General features: G+C 38.1%; 1 protein-coding gene across 3 annotated transcripts in view; it reads left to right on the forward strand.

The window, feature by feature from the left end:
* Positions 1-24,793, forward strand: part of LOC150083093 (cytohesin-1-like) — a 491,792-nt gene that overhangs the window by 466,560 nt on the left and 439 nt on the right. The window lies entirely within an intron of this gene.

Here is a 24,793-nt window from a genome sequence, read left to right on the forward strand (position 1 = left end):
AATTTAGGATTTACAATTTATACAACTTATTAGAGGCCCAAGTCCCAGAACACTGCCCACCCAACAATGAACCTGTCACAACATTTAAACAAAATGCTAACAGCAAGGCCAAGCAAACAAAGCTATAGCAAATTATTTGCACTGCTATTTACTATTACCATAGCTCACAGTTATCTATTCAGACATATTTTACAACTCCAGTCAGCAGACACCACTGTTTTGATGTTGCTAGCATCAGAAGTTTGTGCAATTTCGACAGTACTGTACTTTGCAGCTTGTCGAGAATTGAAAGACTTACCAAACGTCCCTGAGAAGGCATTTCTGCCAGTGAATACATGTAATTATTGAATTTAGTAGTCTTGAATATGACCAATTTAGTTTAAACAAGTAATTTATAATCTGAGAAATCCGACAGGTATTAGTGCAATTTTGGTATTTAATGCATCTATTCAATACAATGACAAAAATATCAACATTGCCACGGTTCATGACAAATACCATCAATTAATACAGTTCATCCAACAATATGCTTGTCCGGCAATAAATACAGATGAATTTCCAATCCATCAGAGGTCCTATGACTAATTGTATTAAGACCAGGGGATCTAAATGTTCTTGTAAGAATGGAGTTTCCTTTGTCCATTAGCACATACGGTATAAAGACCCAGTACTACTATTCCAAGCCTGGAGGGTCTAACATATCATTAGTCATCCTCCATGACTGGTTGATTTCTAAGTTAGACCATCACTTCAGCTCTTGAATGCGGGAACTATGCCTCTTAAGTTGGAATGTCTTTTAAAAGTCCTCCATTGTGTCACTGGAATCTGTGTTTAGAGGTCCAACAGCTCTCAAACATGAGAGCCTAATCATTCTTCTTTTGACATTTATGTTAACTGCGCATCTTCTGTTTATCCAGAAGTCTTTAGCATGCTTTTGATTTCCATCATTTGTAAACCAGCCCCAGTACCCTATATTAGCTATATAACAATATGGCAACCATATACAGTGATAGTACACTAATAACATAATTATACTCAGTTGTCAAGTCCTTTCCTTCTGCAGAAAGCCTTGTCTGCAAAGTTAGCCAGTGCCTGATAATTTTCTTTACATTCTAAAAACTTGGTGACGTTATTTACATCATAAACTTCCAAATGCCTGAAGTTAAAATCGAATATCTACATAAACTCGACATTCTAAGATTACATGTTGGACTGTCTCCTGTGAGCTACATTTACATAGAGGAGATGCAGCCAAACCCAGAGTAAATAACTTTGAGTTTAGGCTGCCATGCCCGGATAGAAAGAAAGTTAGGTGAAGACCTGGGTTAAACCACAGCAAATATTTTTTTTGTCAAATTCAACAACTTGAGGTATGAAAAGGGTAGTAATTCTTCCAGTGTTTGCATTACTATTTGTTTTGCCACTCCTGGAGGAATTAGTTTCTTAATCTAGTGTTGTCTTCTTTCACTGGCATGTCCAGATTAACAGAAAACTGGTTGAACTGTACTACAATACTCTTCCTTCTACAGTACTAAAAGTAATTGTACAGACTTCATATTTAATTGGCAGTATTCCATTGATTACCTATAGTGCCGACATTGAAATCATGCAACAAGCTCTTGAAGTTGCACTGGTTGAACTGTACTACAATACTCTTCCTTCTACAGTACTAAAAGTAATTGTACAGACTTCATATTTAATTGGCAGTATTCCATTGATTACCTATAGTGCCGACATTGAAATCATGCAACAAGCTCTTGAAGTTGCAATCAGGAAGAAGTGCTAGTCTCGATCCAAGATTTTTTCCATGACTGTGTATACTGGGGCCCCAAGCGCCCGCAGCTTAGCAGACAATAGGGATACATATGCATTTGGAGTACAGCTTGAGAGTGTAAATTTCACACCCCAGAACCTTTGGTAATTCTAATTATTTTAGCTGTCAAAGTCTTGATTTTGCTTAGTACATATTTAGCATGGGTAATGAATTGGAGTTTGCTATTTAACATAATTCCTAGGTATTTACACGAATTAACTAATTTTATTGCTCATTCTTTAATCTTAATACTAGGAGGTATATTTGGGTCCAATTTTCCTTTGAAAAGAATTTGTTTTGAGAACAGAAATAGTTAATTTATGTGTACTACACCACTTATCTAGGTCTGATAGGACTTCATTAGTACAGGTTTCAGGTTGTAGTCTGGAGTTTCCAGTAACAAGGATAATTAGATCGTCTGTGTAAGCGATTTTAGTAGTACAATGATGTTCGGTACCCAGCCACTTATCAAGGACCACATTCCAACATACTGGTCTGAGAACTGATCCCTGAGGGCAACCACAAGTCAAAAGTCTGGCAATAGAGCAGGATTTACTGGAGACCACAAGTGAGCGATTCTGGAAATAATCACTACATAGGAATGGAGACCCCGGCCTCCCGGAACCTCTTCAAGACGATTTGCAACCAAACAGTGTCAAAGGCCTGCTTGAAGACCACAAGGAGGCTGAGGACATACTTTTCATTGGAAGCAGAAGCAGTATTCATAACTAGGTTAATGGCATCCACTGTAGATATTAGCATTAGTAGAGGCATATGATGCAAGACAGCAAGCTTATGCAGCATCAGCCAAAAAAAAAAAAAAAAAATGCTCAGATTTCACCCCTCCGTTCATTGCAAATATCTGTCCAGCTCAGCCTTAAATTTATTTAGGCTATCAACTTCAACAAGGGATGGAAGTCTGTTCCACCAACCAACTACTCGCTGGTTAAAGGCAAATTTCCGCACATCTATCCTACATCTGTCTTTCCTCAATTTGAATTTATACCCTCTCTGGTGATTATTCTGAGCAGGAGACAGAATCCCATCAGCATTGAGCATGCTCAAACCATTCAAGGCTTTATACACCTCTATCAGATCACCTCGCCGGTGCCTTGTCTCCAGACACTGTAATTTGCAAAACATAAGCCTTTCTTCGTAAGAGCAACCCTTTGTTCCATTGACTAATCTTGTTGCCCTTCTCTTTACTTGTTCGAGCAGCTCTACATCCTTTTTGAAATGAGGCCTCCACACCTGTATACAGTACTCAAAGTGCGGCCTCACAATTGCCTTATACAAGGGAATAATGACCTCCTTATCCCTGCTGGAAAAATTCCTGTATATCATTGATAAGACACCATGAGCTACTCTTGAAGCCCGTCTGCACTGCTCAGAGAACTTCATATCTGCCTGCACAATTACCCCCAGGTCCTTTTCATTCTCTACCACTGTCAGTGCAGTACCACAGAGTTGATACGTTGCTCTGGGGTTGCTGTTTCCCATATGTAGTACTTTACATTTGTCAATGTTAAACTTCATTTGCCACCTCTCAGCCCATCTGCTCAACCTTTCCAGATCCTGTTGCAGCATAGCGACAGTAGTGTCCTTAACAACCCTGCCAACCTTTGTATCGTCTGCAAACTTGGACATTAAGCTTGATATACCATCATCAATATTATTTATAAATACAGAAAACAATAATGGACCCAACACTAAACACTGAGGGACTCCACTAATAACATTAGTCCATGATGAACAGTGCCCATTGATTACCACTCTGTCTTCTCCCCCTCAACCACCCCTTTATCCATAGCAGAAATTTGCCTCCAATTCCACACTGCTCCAATTTCTGTAGCAGTCTTCCATGTGCAACAGTATCAAAAGCCTTTCTAAGATCCAAGTATATAATATCAAAGTTATTCCCTGCATCCAGTTCTTTTGTGACTGCATCATAATATCCAATCAAATTGGTCAGACAAGGCTTCCCCTTAACAAAACCATGCTGTGCCCGAGCTATAACTGAAGTTTTGTCTAGATGATCCTGCAGTGCTTCTTTAACCAGTGCCTCCATTAATTTTCCTGGAACAGAAGTTAAACTCACAGGTCTATAATTACTTGTGTCAGCCTTTGATCCTCCTTTGTGAATTGGGGTTACATTTGCACATCTTCAGTCTATGGGTACCTCCCCTGAGTCCAAGGAAGCTCTCATAATTATGGCTAAGGGTTTGCTTACTTCCTTTGCTGCCTCCTTTAATATAACTGGATAGTCCCATCCACCCCAAGTGCCTTTCTTGTGTCCATCTTCAACAATTTCTCCTCCACTTTACTCTCAGTTATTACAAGATTATCTAGCTTACTGCCAGAGTTGAATACACCTCTGGCATTCCCCTTGCTGAATAACTCCTCGTGTGTGAATGTCGATGCAAAATATTCATTTAGTTTGTTAGCTACCTGAGAAGAATCATCAACAGTTGAACCATCGATATCAAGTGGACCAATCTGATTCATCCCCTTCCTTCTAGAGTTTACATAAGTAAAGAACTCTTTGCTCTTTTTCTTTGCATCCTTTGCCAAAGATTTCTCGTAATCTGCCTTTGCCTGCCTAACCTCCTTTGTAACTTGGTTGCAGACCAGCTTATATCTATCATAGACTTCTGTGTCATATGTTAATTTATATGTATCTCATGCATTTTTCTTCTCTGCCATATGTCTCATTAGTTCATCTGACATCCATTTAGGCCTAACCCGTGAACAATATTTCTTAGTTGGTATGTAAAGCGTAGTAGCTTCCAAGATAAGTTCTTTGAATGCTTCCCATTTTGAATTTGCTGTTGGTAACATCATCAGTTGGTCCCAATGTATAGAATTTGAATACTGTCTCAGACCATCGTAGTCACCTTTACAAAAGCAAAAACCCTTTACTTTACCCCTGATGGTAGTTACCTCTTTGAGTAAATCCCACTTGAGCACACTGTGATCACTGCCACCTAGTGGTTCCTTTATCTGCAGATTCTTAATGCATGAAGAATCACTACTCATAATCAGATCAAGGGTATTACTCCCTCTAGTTGCCTCCCAAACATGTCGATGTAGAAAACAATCATCCAATAGATCCACAAAAGCCTTGCTAGTGTGTGAGTGACCAACCCGCAAATTCCAGTCATTATCTGGGAAATTAAAATCTCCCATTATAAGACTCTCTGATTTACTGGCCCACTCCATTTCCCTGTATAGTTTCTTATTATGCTCATCAGAGTCATTAGGCCTATAGCACACTCCTACTCTCAATTTTGATCTCCCAATGCTTATGTCACACCAAACTGACTCGACACTGCACTGTCCAGCAATGTCGACTGGCATCACTTCCTTGGATTTTATGTGTTTCTTAACTAATAGCATAACCCATCCTCCCTTCCTATCCTGTCTATTCTTTCTGTACGCATTGTACTCCCTAAATTCCAGTTCTGCATTCCTTATATCTGTGTGACACCACGTCTCTGATATCCCAACAATATCCGCCTTTGATGTTTTGAGCAATACCTCAAATTCATCAAATTTATTTACCAAACTCCGAGCATTGGAGTACACACAAGTATACATGCACCTGTTCCTATTCTTAGCTACCCTAACACAACCCATGTGTTTACTTGTACCGCAATGACTCCCAGCAGTCTCTGAAATATCCTGCATCTTGTTTTCCAGGCTGCTGCTCATTCTAATAGAAGCAGTGCAAGAATCACTTTCACCTCTGCCAATGGCTACTGTTAATCTATTAGTCCTTGTATCCCCCCAGGCTAGCAGTTTTCCAACCCACCTAACACTGCCTCGATAGCTTCAGCAAATATTCTTGCACCCTTTCTATTTAAGTGTATCCCATCCCTGTAGAAGCAGTCTCTCCTGTTAACAAGTACAGACCAGGTCGAAAAAAATTCTACCCCTTGAGCCTTGCACTATCTTTCCAGGGTCGAATTGATCGACAAGGCTCTCATCATATACTCCCTCCTATCGTGTCTGGGCAAAATTGCAGAAACTTTCAAATTCAACCCTAATTCATGGCTTTTTTGCAACAGTGACCTGTACTTGTTAAGTAATTCTGCCGGTCTCCTACTCTTGTTATCATTAGTGCCAACGTGTACAACTATATCACCTTTTGTGCCCTTAAAAGATGATATCCGCTCTACAACATCATCAACCTTTGCCCCTGGCAGACATACCCTGGTTCTGTTCCACCTATCCATTTTGCAAAGCATGTTCCCCGTTGCCCTGACAATAGATTCACCAACAACTAGTTCCTGTGGGACCAGCGCATTCTGCCTTGGGGGTTGGCGTTGATGTGGGCAGCTGAGAGCTTGATGGGCCCCTCACTTTAGATCCTTCGAGGGCATCCACCCTGTCCTTCAAGCTCTCATATAGGCCCATAACAACTCTGAGTTGTCGCCTGATTTTGTTACACTCCTTGCATCGCACACACACACACAAAGACATCTCCCATGGCAATATCATGTCCCGTACCCAATTGCTCCACAAACATCATGCAATCGGTGCATTTTAAAAGGCTGTGATTCAGAGGGCAACTGCCCCCCTCAGATTTCCTCTGAGCCACAGAGGAAATCTGAGGAAATCAGCACTTCCATTAGCCTGAGCCTTTTGCTTTGCTGCTCTGGTCTGAGTCATGATTTCGATTTAATTTCATTAAAATTTAAATTTCAGTACAAAATTATAACCCTAAACTTGTATCCCAACGCAATTATAACGTTTATCTATTAACGTTATAACCGTGTATATATATTTTTCAGTATCAAATATTATCTATGAGTACCGTTTATATAACTTCCTTATCAAGTTATGTATTAATTAATTATGTTACGTTTGTAATCTAAGTCGTTATATGTATTTAGTTAAAAGTACAATTTAATTGACAATGAAGTTTAACAAAATTAATAGATTTTGCTGGTTAATTGACAATATTATATTATATACTATACTATATATACTATACTAACGCTATCTAGTTTGGGATATAACATTGTATCGTATAACAATGGCGCAAGTTACGAACGGTAAATCTACGGACACTTAAGTATTAATTAACTTCCAAATCTCACTGTCTCAATTCAGAATAAACTAATGATCCTGACTAGGTCTATAAGCTACTTATAGAAAATAATTTGATGTATCAATTGGTCAATAAAGCGGCTAAATATGGCTAAAAAACTTCTCGTTCAGTGGAGCTGAAACTTGTAACACGTGGATATGATACCCTTACCGATACTTTTATGCAATTACAAGGCCGAGTAAAGAATAAATACACCAGATTAATCAGAAGATCACAAAATAATGCTATACTGCTAAATTTAAATCAAAAGTTTTAGAAAAACAATTATTTCAAATCAATAAATAAGAAAATCCACTTAGTGTCTTTGAACACGACTGGCTCCCCTAGCCTCGTCAGCAGAGACATCCCCGCAATGAAGCCAAACTGATATCTGTATGTTTTGGTTTCTTTCTTTATAGTACTTTTGGAAATTCGTTATAATCAGCTTCTCTAGTATTTTTCCAAATTCCGGAAGTAAAGCGATTGGGCGGTATGAATTTGCCTGATTTGCTGTTTTGTCGGGATTTGTAATGAGTAATTTCAGATTTGCCTTTTTACAAGGAGAGGGGAAGGTCCATCTTGTAGGCAGGCATTAAAAAGGTTCATTGTCGGTTGGGGGCAAGTTCTCCACATTCTTTTAACAGTGGTAATTTCTAATAGGTCCAGTCAAGAGCATTTGCCATCATGCAAAGTCGCAACAGCAAAACCTACCTCGTCCCTGTCAAAATCATCTTCATGGCTGTGGTCCACACAGGAAAGATGTTCTAAACGAATGCCTGTTTGTACTGGACTTTCTGGTTCAGTTTCATCCTGCATAATCAGTTCATTCAAAATTGTCTCCATAGTCTCAGCACATGTCAGAGTTTCAGTGTTATCAGGTCTACGTACAGAGGAGAAAATTTCCCCCAAGATGAATTTCGTAAAGAGTCAGCTTGTAGATCAAGCCCCAGGGCTCCGGTCAGTAGTTGTTTAACTAAGTGTTCCCAAGCAGAGAGTTTTTCTTTATAAATATTGTTGAAATATGTCCTTCTCGCATTTTTGTATATTTCATTCAATCAGTTTATCTCATCTCTCCTAGCTGACTGAACATCTCATCTTGTGCTCTTTGTGTGATTCCTTAGAGTAGAGAGAGGTTCTGGGACCACCTGGAATCAAATTTTATCTTCTCTGTTTCTTCTTAATTGTCTCATTGCATATTCTTTTAGACATTGGTCCAAAGGAAGATCTGTCAAATTTGTCAGTTTTTCATACGTGAATTTTTCCTCAAGTAGTTTATCAAAAGGATTTCAATTGATTAGTCGAGTTTTGTACCTGGGGAAGTTGTGTGTGACTCTCAAAGCTGCTGCGTTTTCGTTAGATATTATATCAGAGGTTATTACATTGTGGTTGCCTACCGACCAAGAGGAGTGAACAGTCAAATTTTCTATGCATCTCCCGAATGTTGCATTTGACAGAGTGACATCTATGTAAGACTGACCAGAAGGGGATGAGTAAGTTGACAGACGCCCAAGGTAGTTCCAGACAATCAGCGTATTAGTTATTATGAATTCCTCCAGTAATTCACCTTTATTATTTGTTATGGGGCTTTTCCACATGGTGGAAGAAGCATTTGCATCGGTCATGATAACTATCTCTTTGTCCAATAACCTAATTAAAGCTGTCAAGAAAGTTTAGATAAGGCTCGATTTGTTAAAAATGCTGTGAGTACTGTGTATATTGAGATTAAGAATATTTGTCCAAAACTGCCTTCCAAGCATGCAAATGTTGCATGCTTGCAGCAGAGACCATTTACCCTTGTGATAATGATCTGCTTGTCTGCTATAAAAAAGCTGCCCACACCCTTGCCACAGCATTTGCACCCTGTCCTGTAATGGATACATTAGATTGAACCACCCTACAGCCATTTGGTAATCCTTTAACTTTGCCTTTAGGAGTATAATTCTTGAAGTCCTAGTACGTCAATTTTATGATCCATAGTTATTTTGGACATATCACTCATTGCAGATGCAAAACGTTGACAGTTTAACTGTAGTATTTTTAATAGCAGACAAGCAGATCATTATCACAAGGGTGAATGGTCTCTGCCATTTGTTCAATGATCATTGAAAATTTTGTATCAAATTATTTTCTGAGAGAGCAAGCATCCCTCGCTCCAGTCTCGTTCTAAGGTCCTCGAGCAGCATGTGAAGGTCAGTTTCCAGCTCCCCATAAGCACATAACTCCATCGGGGACAACCCCAACTGAAACAACCTTTACTTCAGGCCATGTCCAGTGAGAACAGCACAAGCCCAAACTGGATCCAGGAACATCTTTCTTCGCTCACTACATGAACTGAAGGCATGAAGGCAAACAAATGTCGACCCTTCTCAGAATTGGTCCACTTCATTTGCCAGATGGCTCCCAATTCATTACCGACTCACCTTCGTTCAGATGACAAGTCGAGCATTGCTGCAGCCTGCCCCACTGAGCACGACCTGATGCCAAAAATATTTCTAGAGATTCCTCTCTTAAGGGCATATCACAAGGCATACTGAGCCACTACCAGCTCAGCTGGCATTTTTACCAGCAAGAATGCATAACACATCAGTAGCCATAGTCCTGCAAGACCTGGTGATCCCCAGAAGAGCAAACCTCTGTGCAGAAGACAAAATCCTTCGGACGTGTGAATGTTCAATTGACCCTTCCCAGGCCCCAGCTGCTTAAGTCAAGATCGGGATAAAGATGTTATCATAAAGGAGGTGGCGTGTCCCCCTTTTATGCCCCAATCTACGTGAGTCACACGCTGGAGTTGGCATACAACTGTTTCACTTTAGTATTAGTAGAGGCATACGATGCAAGAAAGCAAGCTTATGCATCATCAGCCAAAAAAAAAAACGCTCAGATTTCACCCCTCCGTTTATTTCAAATATCTGTCCAGCTCAGCCTTAAATATATTTAAGCTATCAACTTCCACAACAAAAGATGAAAGTCTGTTCCAGCAATCAACCACCTGCTGGCTAAAGGAAAACTTCTGCACATCTATCCTACAACTGTCTTTCCTCAATTTGAATTTATGCCCTCTCAGGTGATTATTCTGAGCAAGAGGAAGAATCCCATCAGCATTGAGCATTCTCAAACCATTTAAGGATTTATACACCTCAATCAGATCACCTCGCAGGTGCCTAGTCTCCAAACACTGTAATCTGCAAAACTTAAGCCTTTCTTCATAAGAACAGCCCTTTGTTCCATTCACTAATCTTGTTGTCCTTCTCTCTACTCGTTCCAACAGCTCTACATCCTTCTTAAAATGAGGCCTCCAGACCTGTATACAGTACTCAAGGTGTGGCCTGACCATCGCCTTATACAATGGGATAATCACCTCCTTATCCCTGCTAGAAAAATTCCTGTGTATCATTGACAAGACACCATGAGCTACCCTTGCAGACTGTCTGCACTGCTCAAAAAACTTCATATCTGCTTGCATAATCACCCCCAGGTCCTTTTCATTCTCTACCACTGTCAGTGTAATACCACAAAGTTGCTACATTTCTCTTCGGTTATTGCTACCGATATGCAGTACTTTGCATTTGTCGATGTTAAACTTCAGTTGCCACTTCTCAGCCCATTTTCCCAACTTATCTAGATCCAGTTGGAGTAGCATACTGTCTTTACTGTCGTTAACAACCCTGCCAACCTTCGTATCATCTGCAAACTTACTTGTACATTAAGACTGATATACCATCATCAATATCATTTATAAATACAAAAAACAACAATGGACCCAACACTGAACCCTGAGGGACTCCACTAATAACATTAGTCCACGAAGAGCAGTGTCCATTGATTACAACTCTCTGCTTCTCCCACTCAACCATCCCTTTATCCATAGCAGTAATTTGCCTCCAATGCCGCTCTGCTCCAATTTGCACAGCAGTCTTCCATATGCAACAGTATCAAAAGCCTTTCTAAGATCCAAATATATGATATCAAAGGTATTCCCTGCATCCAGTTGCTTTTTGACCACATCGTAGTATCCAATCAAATTGGTCAGACAAGACTACCCCTTAACAAACCCATGCTGTGTCCGAGCTATAACTGAAGTCTTGTCTAGCTGATCCTGCAGTGCTTCTTTAACCAGTGTTTCCATTAATTTCCCTAGAACAGAAGTTAAACTAACAGGTCTATAATTACTTGTGTCACCCTTTGATCCTCCTTTGTGAATTGGGGTCAACATTTGTACATCTCCAGTCCATGGGTACCTCCCCTGAGTCCAAGGAAGTTCTGATGATTATGTCTAAGGGTTTGCTTACTTCCTTTGCTGCCTCCTTTAATATAACTGGATAGGTCCCATCCACCCCAGGTGCTTTCTTATGGTTATCCTCAACAATTTCTTCTCAACTTTCCTCTCAGTTATTACAAAATCATCTAGATCACTTCCAGAGTTTAATTCACCTCTGGCATTCCACTTCCTGAATAACTCCTCATGTGTGAATATAGATGCAAAATACTCATTTAGTTTGTTAGCCACCTGAGCAGTATCATCAACAGTTGAACCATCAAACCAATCTGATTCATCCCCTTCCTTCTAGAGTTTACATACATAAAGAACTCTTTGCTTTTTTTTTTTTTTTTTTTTTTTTTTGCATCCTTTTCCTGCCTAACCTCCTTTGTGACTTGGTTACAGATCAGCTATCGTAGCCTTCCATGTCACCCATTAATTTATGTGTCCAATGCATTTTCTTTTCTGCCACATGTCTCATTAGTTCATCTGACATCCAATTAGGCCTAAATCTTGAACAATATTTCTTATTTGGTATGTAAAGCCTAGTAGCTTCCAAGATTATTTCTTTGAATGCTTCCCATTTTGAATTTGCTTTTGGTAACATCATCACTTGGTTCCACCATATAGAATTTAAATACTGTCTGACCTCCACAGTCACCTTTACGAAAGCAAAAACCCTTCCCTTTACCCCTGATGGTAGTTACCTCTTTGAGTAAATCCCACTTCAGCCCACTGTGATCACTGCCACCTAGTGGTTCCTTCATCTGCAGATTCTTAATGCATGAAGAATCACTACTGATAACCAGATCAAGAGTATTACTGCCTCTAGTTGCCTCCCAAACATGCTGATGTAGAAAAAAATCATCCAATATATCCACAAAAGCCTTGCTAGTGTGTGAGTGACCAATCCACAAATTCCAGTCAATATCCAGGAAATTAAAACCATTATACGACTCTCTGATTTACTGGCCCACTATTTCCCTGTACAGTTTTTTTATTATACTCATCAGAGTCATTAGGCCAATAGCACACTCCTACTCTCAATTTTGATTTCTTAGTGCTTGTCACACCAAACTGACTTGACACTGCACTGTCCAGCGACGTCGACTGGCTTGGATTTTATGTATTTCTTAACTAATAGCATAACCCCTCCTTCCTTCCTGTGCACATTGTACTCCCCAAATTCCAGTTCTGCATTCCTTATATCTGTGTGACACCACGTCTCTGATATCCCAACAATATCTGCCTTTGATGTTTTGACTTATAGTTGGCTTATACAAAAGAAAAAAAGAATAATAAAAGTGACGAACTTAAATTTATAAAACAAATATTTTCCTTTGCAATTAATTGTAAATTTCCTTTACAGTTAACAATAAATTATGTATCATGTTTTGGAAAGCAAAAGTGAATTTAGTAAAATGAAATTCTAGTTAAATTTGTGTTTTTCCTGTATACATATAGCAGTTCTTGTTATGTACACAGTTTTGTTGAAAACTAAAAATGAAAGTAATTTATTTCCTAAAACCTGCATTTATAAAGATGTAGGTTTTATCACTGATAGCATAAGCACATCACTAAATATCAAAGATATCATATAAGCTGTGAACCTTAAATTTTCTTTAATCTGTATACTGATAGGAAATCCAATCAGCCAATGAACAGTGTCTTTTATAAAGTTTTTAAAATACTGTTGTCTACATTTTTAGATAAAGGAGAATCTTGTGAACCAAAGATTTTAATAACTAAACAGGTCACTGCACACTAGGGCTTGCAAACCGGTTTTATAAACCGGTTAAATCCGGTTTTCATATTGAGTTATTAAAACCAAAACCGAGCTTCTAAAACCGGATTCGAATATTTTCTTAGTTAGCCCTCGATATAGTTTTTTGTTATGCACATTTTCTTTTGTTTGTTCGTTTGTCTGGATCGTTCAACTGCTTTATGTTTTTTATTTTATTTTAAGGTACGAATCTCATGGGCAAGTGGCCCAAATCTAGGAGGGGTACCTTTAATCTTCCCACCTGTATCATGGCACGATGCAGGTGTACCCATTTACGACTGAGTGAGTTGGAACGATAGCGTAAAAGAAAATGCTCAACATTTCTCCGTTCCATCTATCTTGTTCGCCAGGCAAGTTGTGGAACGCGCCTTATTGATGGTTACCCACCAGAAACAGATTCGCTGAATATTGCATCAAATTTCAATCGTAGAAAGTTTTTTGCTTCTTTATTCCTATTAAATTTGCGATCAAATGTTCTCCAAAAAGCAGCTTCACCAAATTTAGCTTTTATGTAATTTTGAAAATACAATAATTTAATTGGGGGAAAAAAAATTGCAAGTAAATAAATAAAAAATTTCTTTCGTGAAAATTTTGAAACTTGCCTCGTTTAGACTCTTCATTCAGTACTTGCGGGAGTGACACATAGTATTGTGCCTTTGTTATCTTTAATATTTTTATTTAAAATTGTCGGTGATCTTAATATGTCTAAGATGAAATCAAATTTATGGAATTATTTTGCTCGAAAAAGCAAAGATGAAGCACAATGTTCAAAATGTCAGAAGATAATGAAGTCGTCTGGAGGATTGTAAGAACATTAGAAAACTTTATCGTTAAAAAATCTATGGAAGAAGAGATTTCAAAATTAGCTGCTTTAGATGGATTTTCTTTTAATTCATTTGCCAAGAGTGAGTTTATACAATCAAGCCTTCACCTTCAGAGAAATAAATACGATAAATTACCACCAACCTCAGTGAATGGAATTAAAAAAATGGTTCTGAATTATTATAAAACTAAGAAAGAAGAACTCATTCAGCATTTCAAAAATTCATTGGTTTTGGGTGCACGGTATTCATTGACTCTAGACGAATATACAAAATAAAAGGTATATGAATATAAATGTGCATTCAAAAGACAATCATTGATTGTTAGGTCTTATTGAGATTAATGGTTCACTTGATAGCAGAAGAACTGAGCAAATTGTGGATGGACACTTGAAGGAATTTGGTTTGAACTTGGATGAGGATATTGTTGCTTGCACCACCGATGGAGCAGCAATGATGATTAAGTTTGGCAGGCAAATTATGCCTAATCATCAACAATGTATAGCCCATTGTATATATCTGTCAGTTATAGATGTACTTTATGAAAAAGCAATCATTTATGGTGCCACAGTCTCTGAGTCTCCCAAAGACAATGAAGAAAATGAAAATAATGAAGAAAGTAGTGATGATGAAGGAGTTGAAGAAAGACAGCAAGGCATGCTTTATCAAACCGACTTTACTGATGAGCTCATTTATTTCTTCAGTCCAATGGCCAATATTGCACAAACTATTAACAAAGTCAGAAAAATTTGCAAGCTTTTTCGAAAATCGCCTACGAAAAATGACGTCTTACAAAATTTTGTTAAAGCAAAATTTAATGGGAAAGAATATAAACATATATTAGATTGCAAGACTAGATGGGATAGCACATTCTATATGATTGGGAGATTTTTGAAATTGAAAAATTGCATTCCAAATGCTCTATGTGCAGTACTGTCAACTGAAGCTGTGTCTGACGATGACTGGAAAACACTTGAATTGCTATGTGAAACTTTGTGACCAGTTGAAATGATTCTGAAGGCTATAACCTCAGAAGATACAGACTTACTTAAAGCAGAGTTTTCAACAGCTTGATACAGCAGAAAACCCATTTGCTTTAAAGTTTCACCAAAGCTTTTTGCAGCGTTACAATGCAAGACGAAATGGCCAAACTGTGGCTTTGCTGAGCTATCTACACAACCCCAAAAAGTTTAGGAAAGAAGATTGAGGTTCAAGAACTTTTGATTTTCCAAGTAAGCAAGTTTTGAAAAAGCATGCTGAAGAGATTTATCAGAGATTATTTGCAAAACATTCCAAAGGAGTCTTAGCGTTGAATGAAGAAACCGAAAATAAACGAACTGTTCTTTTAGAATAAAACAAAGACTCGTCTAGTTCCGATGTTGGAGATACACTCATGCAAGAGTATGATAGTGTAATAAAGAGATTAACTGAATAGCCTTCAAAATATCCGAGTGAATTGGAAATCAGCAAAGAATTTAAACTTTTGGAGGCAACTAGCAGTAGAAGTGAAAAGCTGGAGAAAGTTTATAGAGCACTGCTGACCATTAAACCAGCAAGTATCCAATCTGAGAGTGTTTTCGATCACTGGTCTCTTTAACACAAAAATAAGGTCAAGTCTATCAGGAAAAATGCTTAATATACCGTGTTTTTTAAAGGATCATTTTCAGAAAAAAGCTGAGCAATAAATAGTAAAGTAATTTCCCCAAGCTGTTTTTTTTTTTCGCATTATTTTTATTTATTTATTATTATTATTTTATTTTTTTTTTTTTTTTTTTTTTGTTTACTATACAAGAAGATAGTTTTTATTCAAAGGATTTGAATACAATTTGTAATTTTGTATAATCTCAAGCTCGTTACTTTTTTGGAATATTTTAATTTTTTTATTTTTTTTACTATGAGAGGTGATAGATTTTGTTTAAAAGATTTGATTACGATTTGTACAATCTACCCAAGATAAAATAAATACCTGTGTTATACGCTTTTAATTATTTTCCCTAAGTCTGAGAAAATCGGTTTTAAAACCGGTTTTAAGAGTAAACTTCGGTTAAACTCTGTTTTGAAATTTCTCGGTTTTATGCAAGCCCTACTGCACACCTATTTTTGCACCTCTAAATATCCAAAGAATGGAATCGCCAGCGAAACAGTGTAACCTAATCCCCATCACACTTGTATGAGCTTAACTAAAAATAAAAATTAACAGCCATCAGAACCCACAGATGCTCTGCAGAAGTTAAAATTAGTTGTGGAGATAGCAGAGTGCTCTATATTGGTGGATAGCCTCATACTGAGAATTTGATGATAGTATGAATCTCATAGCCATTAGAGGCAATCAGATTCCATAATCATTTCTGCTAAAAGAAGTAACTAGCATAACTGTTATTACAAGTCTAAAGATTGCCCTTTTTTTATGTTTATCAGTAAAGTTGAAAATTAAAAGAAGACAAAATGCTACCCATATGAAGAAAGACTGAAAATGTGCACAACAGAAATTGATGACTAGGTACCTATGAGGCGATCGGAAATAAGAGAGGAGAGGTATAGATTGAACTGTAGGAAATTTTGTTTTAGAAAGCAATTAATTATCAGAATAAGTTACCTCTGTGAATAGTTGAGGCTGATTGTTTGTGAAAATATAAAGGTCAGTGGATTGGGACTTACATGACGGAGACACAGTTCTATATTATTTTTTGGCTGGTGCAGCAAAAAGCCTGAGACTCTTTACACTAGGTGGCCAACAGTAAATTGCATGTTTGTATAAATTTTTGTAACTCCAAGCATGAAAGAAAAAAAAAAGTTTATCCTTGTCTCTGAAAATGTTATCTTAATTTTTACAACCATCATATCTTATTAATAACAGCAAATTAAAAAAGATGTTACTCTTGAAAGCCAATTTTAGATATAAACAAATAATAAAATAGGATACGAATGACTGTTGCCATAACAATCAACAGCCTTGTCCCTCACATATGTAGCATGCGCAGCAAAGGTCATTCGATTCCCTAGGACAACATCCAGGTACATTGTTTTCTTCACCACTCTAAGAGAAAAACCTCCAGAGCAGCAAATCAGTGGCCTGGTCCAACTGAGACGTCCCCTCAGGAGTACGACAACGGATTTCTCATCAGAGACTTGCAGCTTATGCAGACTTGCCCAATCCAAGAACTGACTCAGAGAAGCTTCTGTCCACTCCTCTAACAACCGGCGTGAATCTCCACTCACCAGTATAACAACATCGTCTGCATAAGCTATGATGTGCGTGCCATCCACACGCTGCATCCTAAGGTACTCATCAAGCACCCAATTCCAAAGCGTAAGCCCCAGGACTGAACCCTGTGAGCAGCCTCTTTGGACTGCTTTCTCCCATTCTATGAATGGTGTCCTTATCATTATCTGCCTTCCATAAAGATAGTCCTTCAGAACACAGTATAAGTTCCCCGGACAGAGGGACACTCTAGCCCTGCGCATAATACTGTCCCACCACCCTTAATTATTTTGGAGATGTGACTCATTGCAGATGCAAAATGTTGACAGTTTAACTGTAGTATTTTTAATCTCTGACCATGCTGTACATTTATCTTACTGAATGTAATTGGTGCGAGTATCATACAGTGTAAAGTGTGTTAGTTGTCTGATGGCACCAGGAGTTTCCCCCATCTCCGTGTTGTATTCTTTGCGAGTGACACAGAACTCTGTGGAGGTGAGAGATTTAAAAAGTGTGTGGGAAGTGGTCTGTTGTGTAGCGTTATGTTCTGTTGTTTCTCAGACCATTTAGCCATTGGGACCCACCATTGCCCACACTTTGCCACGAGAAGGCAGGTCAGGCACCCAGTAGATTATTTAAGTACTCTGGCAGGCTCCACCACCTAATTTCCAAGGATTTCAGTGGCAAGGCCTAAAAAAAAAAAAAGGGGGGGGTGAATACTAGAATTTGGCCGAAAGAGATTTACAAGAAAATGGTAGAATTTAGATGTTGATTAGAATTTGGCAGCATTGTTAACGGGTGTACTCAGTCGGTTTAGTGAGAGAGGGGGAGAGACTGAAGACTGGGAGAAAAACAGATAGAAGAATATAGGGACGATAGAATAGGCATCCCCAAAGAGGTCAGTGGAGACGAGCCTCACCAGGCAAAGTATGGTGGGGTAGGCAGGGAGGAGAGAAGACAGAGACCTGTCTCCTTCCTCCCCTGCCTGGGGATGGGGTTTTAAAGGTAACCGGGTTAGAGTACCCAGTTCAGATAGGCAATGGCATGTCAGCAGCAAAGCCACAGAATGCCTTCGTTGCTGATGGTTGTCAAGTCCAAGTAGTGTTGAATCCGGTAGGAAGGTCAAGCTGCCCATCCCGCTCCGGGGTGGGATATGTTAGTTGGCAGTGGGGAACTCACCAGGCAAAGGGGTGAGAGAGACACACATTTACTTCATTCATAATCTGCATTCTATTTTTATACTTTTTTTTCTTATATTTTATATATATATATATGTATGTATATATATATATATTTTTTTTTTTTTCTCTTCTCTCACTCACACTCATTCATCTTTTACTCAAACACCAGGGGGGGATGCAATAATGTGTAATGTAAATTTAAATACTTATTAAAACTATGGTTAGTGTGTATTTAACTGTAGCATTTATGGTTTGTGTTCTTTTTCTCACACACTTACACTTTCATTCATTCTTCTGGCTTTCATTTCATTTATTCAACTTCGGGGGTACATGCTCCCGGGTGGAAGAATGTAAACTTCGGAGGGTACATGTAGTATATTTTTTTATTATTATTTAATATTTGCAATATATGTATATGTTGCAAACAAATCTGCATATTTATATTTATGAATGTTATAATAAGAGAATATGAGAAAACAAAATAGGAAACAAAAGGAAATATTTATTATTTAACATCTAAATAATAATAGTCAGTTCACAAATACCACATTACTCACAGTTTAATATGAAAATCACCGATTAAAATTAGCAAAAAAAAAAAAAAAATTATACAAATTATAATCAAACATGCAAGTACTGTATTGTAATAATGTTACTCTTCTTTGCTTTTTCTTTGCATGTGTATCAATCATTTGTTAATTTTTCCGATAACTGATTCAGGCCTTCAGCTTATCTTCATGCAATCTTGCAATACAATGCATATATAATAAAAAGGTTATAAAATGTATTGCTTATAGGCTCCAACCAAACTGTCTCATTTGCGATATACAAAGGAAGAATTAGCCACAAGTAGACTCTTGCTGTGAAAAAAAACAAAAAAAAAAAAGAATGTGAAAACCATAAAGCGAAACTGCTGACGATTGAATTAGTGGCTGCAGGCTCCTGAAAGCTGCAGGACACTTTATAATTACAATTACAATAGCATCTGTCAGGAACCAATTCAGGTGAACCTATTCACAGCCTACAATCTTGTTTGCGACATACAAACAAAGAATTAGTCACAAATAGACCATTTGTGTGAAATTTTCACACAAACTATCAAGAGATGGTTTGTGTGAAAATAAAAGGATCCGTAAAACGAAAATGCGGATACTTGAAATAGTGGTGTTTAGTTACAATTTGTGCAGCCAGAAATATTGCCCGTTTAATTATTTGAAAATTTCGTGTCTTGAATTTTATTTTCACCATCTACCACCTAATAGGTGGTAGATGGTGAAATTTGTACACCACACTTATTTGATGTGATTTTTTGTGTTGTTTATTTGACATAAATTTATTGAATTCATGTTTTATAAAATAAAAATTACTATTTTTTCACTGGGGGGGGGGTTATTCCACCTGAGGTGAATTTCACCTCTGGTCATCCCCCTGGATTCAACACTGTTGGGAATTGAAGTGGCGAAAACTATAGTTGGTCTCAGGGCACAGCTCCATCTTATCCTGCTGCTAGATAGGACCTCCCAAAAAAAATTTTAGCTCATTTTGCAAATATACGTAGTCCCAGTTCCACTCTCACCAATGTCTATTTCCATCCGCAATCAGTAATGCCCCGATACTTTTTAGGTGTGTTTTCATGTACACTGAGTTGTCTTTGTGTTAGCAACACCTACCTAATACTTCATAGGGCTAACTTTTACCCATAACACATCATGTACCCATCTTGGCATGGACCCCACAAGGTGTTACAGAGTGTCCTCTAGGAGTGCTGCCCATGTATTGTATAATGTGTTCAGTAATGCAAACCCATTGTGAGGTGGACAGTTATAGCATCAAATGCCCTTTTCTAGCAGGTCCCAAAAATGCTTAATTGGGTTGAGATCAGGTGGGTGAGTGAGTGAGTGAGTAGCTGTGGAGGGACAGAGAATTCATTGTCTCATTCCTGAAACCAATTAGCAACCTGCCGGGCTTATAGCACAGCACATCTTGTTGATAGACACTGGAGATTCCTGGATGTATTACGCTGAACAACAAACTTTGGGTCATATCTTGTTATGGGAATGAAAGTAAGTTTATTCTATAGATTTTGGGGTGCTAAACACAGGAATAGTGCTTAAAATGGAGATTGGCTCTTGTTTTCAAAAAAAGGATTTTTTGATATACAAGGTATTTTTTTTTATTTATATGGCAGTAAGATATAGCTACGAACATACTTCTATCAAACACAGAACCTTTTCATCTTTCACTTGTATTATCGTCCTTGTATTCAGCTTCGGGGGCAATCCCTTGTCACAATCCAACAATAATCGGCTAACATGGCTGCACTCCATTTGCTTTTGTATCTTTGTTCCATCACTGCGATGTCTTGATGGAAGCTCTTGCCATGTTCATCGCTGATGGCACCACAGTTTGGCGGGAAGAAATTCAGGTGTGAATGCAAGAAATGCATCTTCGATGACGTTACACCCCAGTTTTTCATAAGAGGTAATGACATCTTCCACAAACTGTCTGTAACCCCAGGGGCTCACATCTGGTGAGTATGAGCTTGGCAAACCCAGGGTCCTGAGCTGGATATCATCATTCTTCTCTTTCTCTTTCTTGGTGATTCCTTTCTCTCAGGGGAACTCGGGAATTTTTTTTTTTTTTTGGCTGGTGCAGCATATGCCTCAGGCTTCCTTGCACCATATGGCTAATAATAGTTGCTGGCTTTAACGTTTCATAGAAAACCAGTCGAAAAATTTCGAAAAGCTTTCCACGCTGATTTCTCACTATCACTAAGGATGCATTCGAACTAATTGTCTTTGAAAAGTTGTGTTATTTGTGCACCATTAAAAATGCCTGCCTTAATCTTCTCTGTACTAAGTCTTAGGAATTTCTTTTGGAAGTATATGAATGCAGGACCTTTCACTTCCAAAGCCTTCACAAAATTTTTCATGAGCCCCAGTTTGATGTGGAGTGGTGGAAGCAAAACTTTATTTGGATGCTACATTCTTCATTCCATGTCTTAATGATTTTCATTGAGCCCAACTCCTCTTCTCATAGTGCATATCCTTGGCACGACTATCCCACTCGCAGAGAAAGCTACAATACTTAGTGTAACCCTTTTGTATCCTAATAAGATGGCAATTATCTTTAAATCAGCACATATCTGCCACTCGTACTTCTGATAGTGTACACCCAAGAGGATGTTCTCCATATTTGCGCATGTTTCTTTTTTTATGGAAGGCATATGCAAGAAGTACTGAAGGCAGCATATTTCCATTGTGTAATAACACATCCTTAAGGCTAACCTTAGAAGCATCAAGAAATAGTTGCCATTCTTCAGGAACGTGCCTCATGTTTATTGTTGCCATAAACCATCAACATCCTTACAGACAGTGAGTTCACCTTCTGTTTAACAGAATTTATCATAGTCTTTATTTCAAGTACGAAATGTTGTCACTTTCACAGAATAATCTAGAAGATTCCACTGTTGTAGCCTCAAGGCCAAAAGCTCTGCCTTATTGTTTGGCAGTTCGAGATCCCTGATGAGGTCATTAAGCTCACTTTCTGTGATCTTATGTGGTTCAAAAGGATAAAGGTTTGGACAAAATGGTGGATCCGTTGATGTAGACGGCTGCTGTACTTCTTCGTGTATATCAAGTTGATGTTCAATCAGAGTGTACATAAAAACATTCGGCTAGTTCAGGAATAGGCTTCACTGTGAGGCATGGGGCGAATTGCAGATGGTATATTTGGGTATGTCACTCTCCACTTTTTCTTCATTGTCATCCCTTTTCTAATAGGAAGCACCATACAGAAGTAACAGTCTGTGACGTGATTTGTTGGCTCTAGCCATATCATGGGCACTGCGAAAGACATAAAACATCCCTGTCGATTCATCCACGGATTGAGTTTTGATGAACAGGTAGTGCAGCATATGTGTGGAACCCGGTTCTCATCCTGGTCACCTACTTCCAAAGTACAAAAAGTAGGCCTTTTTATTGCTCAAGTTAAGGGATTCTTTCTTGAAGCTAATGTGACTTCTCCACATACCTAACAGAAGTCATCCAGACTGTTCACACAATTACACAATCACACAATATTACTCTTACACGACACTAATACTGCACAAAAAGTAGTAATCTCACTGAGAAAAACCGTTAACTGAGAACAAATCGCCCAGTACCTAGCCGTATTCAAGGATTACTGCAACAGAGTTTAAGACGCATTTGAGGCGACAACAACATATCATGTGATGCAGAATGAGCCGACAGTTGCCGATCATGTGATAAGAACATGGGTGGTACTGAAACTGTTGTTTCCACGTGTTTTTCCAAGCGCTGTAGATGATAATGTAGAATAACTCGCTAATACGAGACCCCAACTGTAATTTGAAAACAAAAGCCAATAAACAAATTTTAATGCAATTTTCATGTTCAGCAGCATAAAATTAGTCAAGATTGAGTATTTTTGTTTTTGTATCACTTTACATGTTGACCAGTACTATCATCATGAAGAGGTGTACTTGGTTGGCAAAGATAGAAAGGTAGGTGTTTCTATTGAGCCATTGACCAATGGTGATCAGAGCACACAGTGTATGCCCAGAAAACAGCCCAGCCTCTAAATCATAACACCACCACCTTCAGCCTGCCAAAACACCAACAGTGTATCCAAGTGCCATGGTCTCATGTTGCTTTCCGCACATGCGGTACGCCCATCAGCATGAGAGAGTTAGAAATAGAATTCATCAGACCAGGTGAGAGATTTCCACATGTCTGTGTTCCAGTGTTAATACTAATGGACTTATGCAAGGTGCAGTTTCTTGTATCTTGCAGCGAGCATGGGTACCTGTGACAGCTGCCGACTGCCATAACCTATACAAGCTAATATCCAGCATACAGTCCACGTGGATTTGGGGGTGACCCCCAGTTGCACTGACCTGTAACACTAAACAGTACATATGGATATAGGTCTTGTTATTTCTACACTGTACTGGGTGGTTAGCTGGGCCACTGTACTGCATGACTGCTTCGTTACAAGATGTAACACATGATATTCACTACAGGCATCAACCACACATGGCTATCCAAGTTTGAGCTTTGGCTGGCTAGTTGTTTGTCCACTCTTGAGCCATTCACAGTAGACAAATGACACCACAGAATGGGGCACTTTACAATGTTGACTTTTGTCAAGATACTAGCATTTATACGTCTTGTCTCCACAATCATTCCACATTCGAAATCAGTAAGACCTCGACACCAATCTGTCCCTCACAGACACTCACAAAACTGATCATCACGTGTGCAAACTACAATCTTATATCACCATTCTTGACTTTGAGCCTTCACCAGCATCACAGACCAGTCCATTCTTATACAAGAAGGGAAGGGGGTTTTCTAATGCAAAGCCAACTCAGTGTGTATATATACACAAACACACACAACATAGCAAAAAAGTGATGATCGAATTCAAATATAGCAAAATTTGGATAAGCAATATTTTCTTACTTGTCTCCCTCAAAACAGTCCCCAAGAGACCGAATACACTTGTTACGTGTTCATACAAGCTTCAGAAAGACTTGGAAAACTCATTTTTTGTGACTATTTAGTTCTGCCATCATGTTCATATGAATGTTGTTTTGCACAGATCTTCCTTTTCCCTAAATCTTTATGCAGATTTTGACTTTGACAAATTGTCTCCTTATTCATATCCAACTCATCAGTCATCATTCTGAGGGTCAAATGATCTCTTGCCACAATTCCCAAACTTGTGTACTCATTTTGAGAGGTTGACAGATACTCACTTCTTGGATCATCGCAAACATTCCCATATCCATCTTTGAATTTCTTATACTGGTGATTCTCAACCTTTTTGGCCAAGGTACCTACTGGAAGTTCAGCAAGGTCCTCAGGTACTCCTAAGGTTATTGTTAGGTATAGAATTCTAAGAAAGGGGCATTTTTTTATTTTTGCATGTGTGTACTAAATTATAGTGGAACCAAAAGATATTTTATTTATTTATTATTAATTTTATTATTTTTTTATTGCGCCCAATCCTGTATAAGCTTGCTTCCTTGCATCGTTTTTTTGACAATAATTAGTCTTTTAATTAGTATTAGATTTAATTAGTTTAAGTTAAGTATTAAGTTGTACGTTAATATTTAATTAGTATTAGAAATTAGTAATTAGTAAATCCTAATTCTAATACTAATTATTAATTACTAAAAAACATTCACAAATTTTAAAGGATGTGAACAAGAAATACAACAAAGCCTTTAGAATCGAAGTGGATGGAAGAAGGAAACAGCAAGAAAAGGAAGATACAATGAAATGTAAATCAGTAGAAATGCAAAAAAATAGAGCAGTACTGAAGTTACTAGGAGAAGGTATTCACCATTTATCATGTACCTATAAATCTCAAAACCTGAACATTAGTTGCACAAGCACTTCTGCAATTTGAAAAGGAATTTTTAATATAGTATCTTCAGAATTGCAAGGTGTCAGTAGGTACATTACAGATGTAATGAATTTTTTTTTTTATTTTTTAAGTATTATTATTAATCTAGAACAGTAACTCAGCTTCATAACTGGCCAATGGCTGTCCCAGTTGTTTTAATACTGTAATAGTTCTAATTCGTGTATTCTTTGCTTTCAATTATTGTACT

Source organism: Mastigoproctus giganteus, chromosome 7 (assembly GCF_048544385.1).
Source record: "Mastigoproctus giganteus isolate SK-2022 chromosome 7, ASM4854438v1, whole genome shotgun sequence".
NCBI lineage: Eukaryota > Metazoa > Arthropoda > Arachnida > Uropygi > Thelyphonidae > Mastigoproctus > Mastigoproctus giganteus.